Source organism: Chrysochloris asiatica, unplaced genomic scaffold, assembly GCF_000296735.1.
Source record: "Chrysochloris asiatica unplaced genomic scaffold, ChrAsi1.0 scaffold00555, whole genome shotgun sequence".
NCBI lineage: Eukaryota > Metazoa > Chordata > Mammalia > Afrosoricida > Chrysochloridae > Chrysochloris > Chrysochloris asiatica.
This window is the reverse complement of record NW_006409073.1, coordinates 307,187-315,384: the sequence shown is the minus strand read 5'-3', so window position 1 is coordinate 315,384 and position 8,198 is coordinate 307,187.

Here is an 8,198-nt window from a genome sequence, read left to right as displayed (position 1 = left end):
AACCTGTATGTTGAACAAATAATCCGAGAAGCTGGATTATATGAAGAAAAACGTGGCATCAGGATTGGAGGAAGATTCATTAATAACCTGTGATATGTAGATGGTACAACCTTGCTCGCTGAAACATCTTTTGGTATTCTCTGCTTTCAGTCACGATCCATCTGACATCAGCAATGATATCCCTCGTTCCACATCCTCTTCTGAATCCATCTTGAACCTCTGGAAGTTCTCTTTCAAAGTATGGTTGTAGCCATTTCTGTATTACCTTGAGTAAAACTTTACTCGGATGTCATATCTATGATACTACCTGATGATTTCCACATTCTGGTGGGTCATCTCTCTTTGGAATGGGCACAAATAAGGATTTCTTCAAGTCAGTTGGCAAGGTAGTTGTCTTCCAAATTTCTTGGTATAGATGAGTGCCTCCAGTGCCGTATCAGTATGTTGAACTACTTCAATTTGTATTCATCTATTCCCAGTGCCTTGTTCTTTGCCAGTGGCGTCAATGTACCCTGGACTTCTTCCTTCAGGATCATTGGCTCTTGATTATATGCTACCTCTTGAAATGGTTGAACATTGACCATTTCTTTTTGGTACAGTGACTCTGTGTATTCCTTCCATCTTCTTTTGATGCTTTCTGCATTATTCAATATTTTGCCCACAGAATCCTTCAATACCACAAGATGAAGTTAGAATTTTTTCTTCACTTCCCTCAGCTTGAGAAATGGTGAGCATGTTCTTCCCTTTTGGTTTCCTAACTCCAGGTCTAAGCACATTTCGTTATAATATTTGACATGGTCTTAAGCTGAACTTTGAAATTTTCTCTTCAGTTTCATCATCACTGCTTTTAGTGGTTGGTGCGTAAATTTGAATAATAGTTATATTAGCTGGTCTTCCTTGTAGGTGTATAAATATTATCCTATCACAGGCAGTGTTGTACTTAGTGACTTGATATGTTCTTTTTGATGATGAATGCGATGTCCTTCCTCTTCAATTAGTCATTCCTGGCATAGAATACCATCTGATTGTCAGATTCAAAATGGCCAATACCAGTCCATTTCAGCTCACTAATGCCTAGGATATCAACATTAATGCTTTCTATTTCAGTTTTGACAATTTCCAATTTTCCTAAACTCATACTTTGTACATTCTATGTTCCGGTTATTAATGGATGTTTACAGCTGTTTCTTTCCATTTTGAGTTGTGTCCCACCAGCAAATGAAGGTCCTGCGGGCTTTACTTTACTCTTGTCATCACGGTCAGCTCTTCCCCAGTCGTATTTGAGTGACTTCCTACCTGAGGGACTCATCTTCCAGCACTATATCTGACAATATTCTGGTGCTCTTCATCCTATTTCAATATTCAATAATCTGGTGCTCACAGTGTTACACTACTGCTATTCATAAGGTTTTCAATGACTAAATATTTGGAAGCAGTCCATCTCTCCTTCTTCCTAGTCTGTCTTCATCTGGAAGCTCAGTAGAAACCTGTCCATTGTAGGTGACTCTACCTGTGGCATAGCTTCCTGAATCATAGTAACATATTAAGCCACCGCAGTATAACAAACTGACAGACAAGTGGTGGGGAGCCTTCCTAGACATAGTCAAAGAACTCACAGGATTGGTTACAGGGTTAAACAGCTTGAGATCATAGTCTCAGGGGACAACTTAGTCAACTGGCCTAACACAGTTCACAAAAATGTTCTACATTTCAGTTTGCTGAGTAGCATCTGGGGTTTTAAGAGTTAACAAGGGTCCACTTAGATACAACTGAGCTCTGGTAGCGTAATGGCTAGGAGTTGGGCTGCTAATCTCAGGGTCAGCAGTTTGATACTACAAGTGGTTCCGCGGGAGAAAGATGAGGCTTTCTGCTCCTGTAAAGATTTATAGCCTTAGAAACCTTATACAGGGTTGCTATGGGTTGGAACTGACTTGACAGCACTTACGAGTCCGGGTGTGGTGCTGTGGGTTAATGTAATAGATTGTAAAGCCGTTGGAACTGCAAGGTTAGCAGTTCAAGCTCACCAGCTGCTCCTTGGAAACCCTATATAGGGTCGCTAAGGAGCTCTGGTAGCGTAGTGGTTACGAATCGGGCTGCGAACCTTAAGGTCAGCGGTTCGAAACTACCAGCTGCTCCGTGGGAGAAAGATGAGGCTTTCTACTCCCGTAAAGATTTACACCCTCGGAAACCCTGTACAGGGTCGCTATGGGTCGGACCCGACTCGATGGCACTTAACAACAACAATGGGCTGGAACCAACTTGACGGCACTTAACAACAGCAATAACAACATTGGTCTTGTACGGCGCAAAAGAGAATAAAGAAAATCAAAGGCTCAAAGGAGAGATAAGTAGCTCATAGGAATCAAAGCCTCTTCTAACCTGAGAACAGAATTAGACGGTGCCTGGCTACCACTACCATATGTTCTGCCCAGGGACACAATAGAAGGTCCTGGAAGGAATGGAAGAAAAATGTAGATCAAAACTCAAATTCCTGAGAAAAGACTAGACCAACTGGGCAGATAAAAGACTAGAGAAACTTCTGAGGCTATTACCCGAAGTTAACCTTTGAATATAGAATTGCAACTATTTCTGCAGGTCACCTTTCAGCCAAATAATATATTAGTTTATGAAAGAAACAGTAGCACCCATGAGTAATGTATTCTCTTAAACAATGAACTATATGAGAAAAAAATGGTAACCATTTATCCAAAAGTAAAGGTGAGAAGATAAAGGAGGGGAAGGGAAACTAGATCAACATAAACAGAATAAAGTGAAATAAAGAAAATGCTGACACAATGTAAAATTATAAAATGGGAACCTAATTTGCTTTGTAAACTTTTCACTTAAAATACAATATCATTAAAAACAAAATAAGACAAAACAAAAAACTGTGTCTGATGGCCTTGTAACTTGAAGGATAAGTTACATACACACACCTAGGTTTACATTTTCTCCCTTTAGTTCTTGAAATACTGCTCTATTGTTGTCTTGCTTTACTTGTTATTTTTCAGAAATCTCATGCTAGTCCAATTCCCTTGCCTTTGTAAAGAAATATTTATCTTTTAAAAGTTAAACAGAGTTGATTGTGCTAGGAAAATTTCCCTAAATACCTGGTGGGTCCTTTCAATGCATTTCACTTCTTTTATTTCTGAGAAGTTTATGGGTTGTAGCTTTATAAACTAATATATTATTAGTTCTGTTTCAATGTTTTGATTTTCTTCTTTTAGGAACAATAATGAATGTTCAACTTTTTTGACAGTAGCACATTTCAACCAGTTTCTCTTTCTTTTCTTGATCTCATTTTCATTCTCTTAATTGTTTCCCTGATATTCTTTAATGCCCTTTATTAAGTTTTCAGTCAAATCTCTTCTCCCTTGGGCACTTTATAATTTCAGCTTCATGTGTTCTGTTGTACATAGGGTCGCTATGAGTAGGAGCCTAACAACAATAGGGTTTCTGAGGAGTGGCTGGTAGGTTTGAATCACGGATCTTTTAGTTAACAGTCCAGTGCTTACCCTACCACACCAGGACAGAAAAGAACAAGCAAGCAAGAAAATCAGAGATGAGGGAAGAATGATGCCAAGCCACATGGAGATCTCCAAGGAATCAGGAAGCAGAAACTGAATTGACAAGGACCTTCCTTATCCCCAAGTTCAATGCAGTTGCACAACTTTGGGTGGAGGAGATTCTTTCAGACGTCCAGTGAGTGTGCCCACTAGGCCTAGATCAGCATGCCCTAGTTTCTACCATTCCTTATCACATTTTTGTGGCCTGTGAACTAAATGTCGGTTCGTTCCCACTTAGTGTTGTGCTTATGCTGTCATAATTAACTACATCTTTAATAAAAACAAAAACCACTGAGAGCTACAGGAGTCTGTCTTCTACTCACTGTACTTGATTCAGTGCATTTCTTGCCTGGTCCCTACTGGCCCTGAATTTATACCTCTGCTTTATGGTTTCTATCTTTGTTTTCCTCACATCAGATTACAGACATATCTACTTAAATTCTCTACTAATACATAACATGGTTTTCTGCTTAAATTTAGATGTTTAATCCATCTTGAATTTATAGCATGGAAAAAAAACCTAAAATTGTTTTTCTAATAGTCATTTGTTCCAATAGCATTTTTGAAATCCTTTCTAAAGTGTCTTAAATGCTACTTTTTCAGTTACTTTTTACTCAGACCTGGGTCTAGATCCTGCAGTCTGTTCACTCTCTGCCTGAGATGTCTTGCATTAGTATCTGTGTTTTGTTTTACTAATTATTTGCATAATTATAATTCATACATGGTTGAGCAATTATTTCCATTTTACTTTCTTTTCAAAAAACATTTTCAAAGTTTTTTGTTTTTTTTTTTAATTGAGAATTGGGTGAAGACTAACAGAGCAGGTCATCAGTTTTACATTCCACAAATCACACACACTTCATTTCATGTCACTGACTGTAATCGTCTCAGTGTGACATCATGGTTCCCACTTCCCTTCCTGTGTTTCTTACTTCCCATTCTTCCTCCTTCTTTACCAACCCTTTGGAACTTTGTCCTTGGTAATTGTTGCCTTTTTTATCTCAAATAGTTGATCCTTATATGGTGTACCTCACTGTGATGGTGATGGTTTTGTGCCATTGAGTCAGTTCTGACTCATAGTGACCCTGTATACAGGTTTCCAAGACTATAAATCTTTATAGGAGCAGAAAGTTTCATCTTTCTCCCATGGAGCAACTGGTAGATTCCAACTATTGACCTTATGGTTAGCAGCCAGGTTCATAATCCAGTATGCTACCATGGTTCCTGTTCCCCCTATGGACCCATCTATTATTTGGCTGAAAACTGTGTCATGGGAGTGATTTCAGTTTCAGACCTGAAGGGTAACCAAGGGCCATAGTCTCAGGGTTCCACCAGCCTCCATCTGACCAGTAAGCCTGATCTTTTTGTGATTTTGAGTTTTGTTCCATATCTTCTAATGTGATTCCATTCAGAGTAGCTGGTAATGGTAACTGGTACCATCTAGTTCTGGTCTCAGGGTAGTGGAGACTGATGTCCACATGGTTTACTAGTCCATTTGGAATAATTATTTCGATCACTCTTCTTTCCTCCAGCCAAGGAGACACCAATAGTTAGTTGCACCTTAGATGGCTGCTCACAACCTTTAAAACCTCAGTTACTACTCAACAAAGTAGAACATTGTCTTTGTGGACTACGTTATGCAAATTGATGATGGTGTCCTTTGAGACTATAGTCCTGAGACCCCAAGCCCAGTGACTCATTCCCTCAGGGTGCTTGGTAATGTCTAAGAAGTTTTTATAACTTTGTCCCCAGTATGTTCCACCATGTTCATGGATATATATGCAGCAAAGGTAAATACCTATGTAAAAATAGTCTCTGTCAAACCTCATACATGTGTGGGTATAAACCCATTCTCTCTCCCACACCTGTTTAAGCCTGTGTGTCTACCCATACATCTAACCATAGATCACCATTATTGCAGGATCAAGACTTTTTATTTAAATCTTTTCTGGGATAAAGAAGCTAAAAACAAATCCTGTTAGGAAGATACATGCAAGCTGATTACATTTATAGCTCACTAATTTAAGAAGCCCTGGTGTGACACTGTAGGATAATCACAGGACTACAAGGTCGGTTTGAATTGAAAGGTTGGCAGTTCAAACTCAACAGCTGCTCCTTGGAAACCCTACACAGGGTTGCTATGAGTCGGAGCTGACTTGCAGGCACTAAACAACAATTTATAGGGAGAATGGGTCTTTAAATTCAGGCATATGATCTGTCTCTTCATTAATTCTAGTCATATGGTTTATGCCTTTCAGTAGGCTTTATATAGATCTATTTATACAGGTTTTTGTATTTTTCTTCAGTTTATCACAGTTATACTATTTTTTTTTTTTTTAAGGTTTTTATTGTGGATTGAATGGAAGTTTACAGGGCAGATTATCAGTTTTACATTCAATAAATCATACACCTCGGTTTTACACATATTTTTATTGCTATTATGAAATGAGCCCTGTTGGCATTGAGATCTTCTTTCCATATTATTTTCTAACCTGGTTATTCCTGGGATAGCAAATAAACAAACAACACCACTGCATTTTGTATATTTACTTGGTGGCCTAGCTTGGAAAAATTTTTATGGCAGATGCAATTAATTAACTGTATGCCAAAAAATAGACCTTACTAAAGCACCCAGCTCTGAGAAGTGAGCACTCCCAAGAAAAAGTAGCTGCGATATAAACACCTGTGTATGTGGTGTTGTTGTCAAATGCTGTTGAATCAGTTCTGACTCACAGTGACCCTGTATAGGGTTTCTGAGGATCAGCTGGTGGGTTTGAACTACCGATCTTATGGTCAGCAGTCTAGTGCTGATCTTACAACACCACCACACCAGGAGTCCACATATATCATCTGTTGTTGTCAGTTGTCATCAAGTCGGAACCGACTCATAGTAACCCTATGCACAGCAGAATGAAACAATGTCCGATCCTGGGCCAACCTCACTACCGCCGCCACACTTGATGCCATCAATGATGCCACCTGGCCGATCCATCTCGTTGGGGGTCTTCCTCTTTTTTTCTGACCCTCCATCTTACCCAGCATGACATCCTTCTCCAGTGACTGTTCCCTACTGACAATATGTCCATAGTATGAGAGACACAGCTTAGCCATCCTGGCCTCCAAGGAGCACTCTGGCTACACTTTTCCAAAACAGATCTATTGGTTCTTTTGGCAGTCCATGGCACTTTTAGTATTATCCTCCAACACCACAATTCAAATTCTTCTACGATCTTCCTTATTCACTCTCCAGCTTTCATATCCATATGAGGTTATTGAAAATACCATGACTTGGGTCAGGCACACCTTAGTCCTCAAGCTGACACCTCTGCTCTTCAATACTTTAAAAAGTTCCAGTGCAGCAGATTTGCCTAATGTAATATGTCATCTGATCTCTTGACTGCTGCTTCCGTGAATGTTGATAGTTGGTTCAAGAAGAATGAAGTCCTTGACAACTTCAATCTTTCTTCTCTGTTGATAAGAATGTTGTTTATTGGTCCAGTGGTAAGGATTTTTGTTTTCTTGACATTGAGATGCAATCCATACTGAAGGCTGTGTTCCTTGATCTTCATCAGTAAATGTTTCAAGTCCTCATCACTTTCAGCAAGCAAGGTTGTATCATCTGCATATCGCAGGTTGTTAATGAGTCTTCCTCTAATCTTGATGCCACGCTTTTCTTCATAGAATCCAGCTTCTCGGATTATTTGCTCAGCATACAGGTTGAATAAGTATGGTGAAAGAACACAACCTTGTCGCACACCTTTCTTAATTTTAAAACATTCAGTGTTCCCGTGCTCTGTTCGAACAACTGCTTCTTGGTCCAGGTACAGATTTCTCAGAAGTACAATTAAGTGTTCTGGAATACTCATACTTCGCAATGTTGTCCATAGCTTGTCATGATCCACACAATCAAAAGCCTTTGCGTAGTCAATAAAGCATAGGTAAACATCTTTCTGATATTCTCTGCTTTCAGCCAAGATCCAAAGGACATCAGCAATGATACCTCTTGTTCCACGGCCTCTTCTGAATCCAGCGTGAACCTCTGGAAGTTCTCTGTCAATGTATGATTGTAGCCGTTTCTGTATTACCTTTAGCAAAACTTTACTTGCTTGAGATATCAAAGAGATTGTCACCTAGTCTGAAACAAATGTTACTGTCTTTGGAGAGATATGCCTTGTTTCAGACTAGATGATGACTGGCCAAATAAAATCATGAAAGCACGCAGTCTGTGCTTCAGCTGATGTGTGCTCATTTTGTTTTTTAGCATATCTAAAGGTGGTCTCAGAAATATATTATAAATATGCAGATAACATAATCCTACGTATTGAACATCATAAGAATCTACGAGAAAGCTTCTAGAACTAATAAAGGAATTCAGCAAAGTAGCAGGGTACAAGGTCTACATCATATACACCAGCCATGAACAATCTAAAAAGGAAATTAAGAAAGTAATTCTATTTACGATAGAGTTCAAAAGAATAAAATACAACCAAACTAGTTGCTGTTGAGTCAATTCTGACTCAGTGACCTCATGTGTTTTCAGACTAGAACTGCACTCTATTTATAATGCTATAGTTTTTTTTTTTTTTTTAAGTTAATCTATTACTAAAAAAACAAAAAAAAGATTCCGGATGG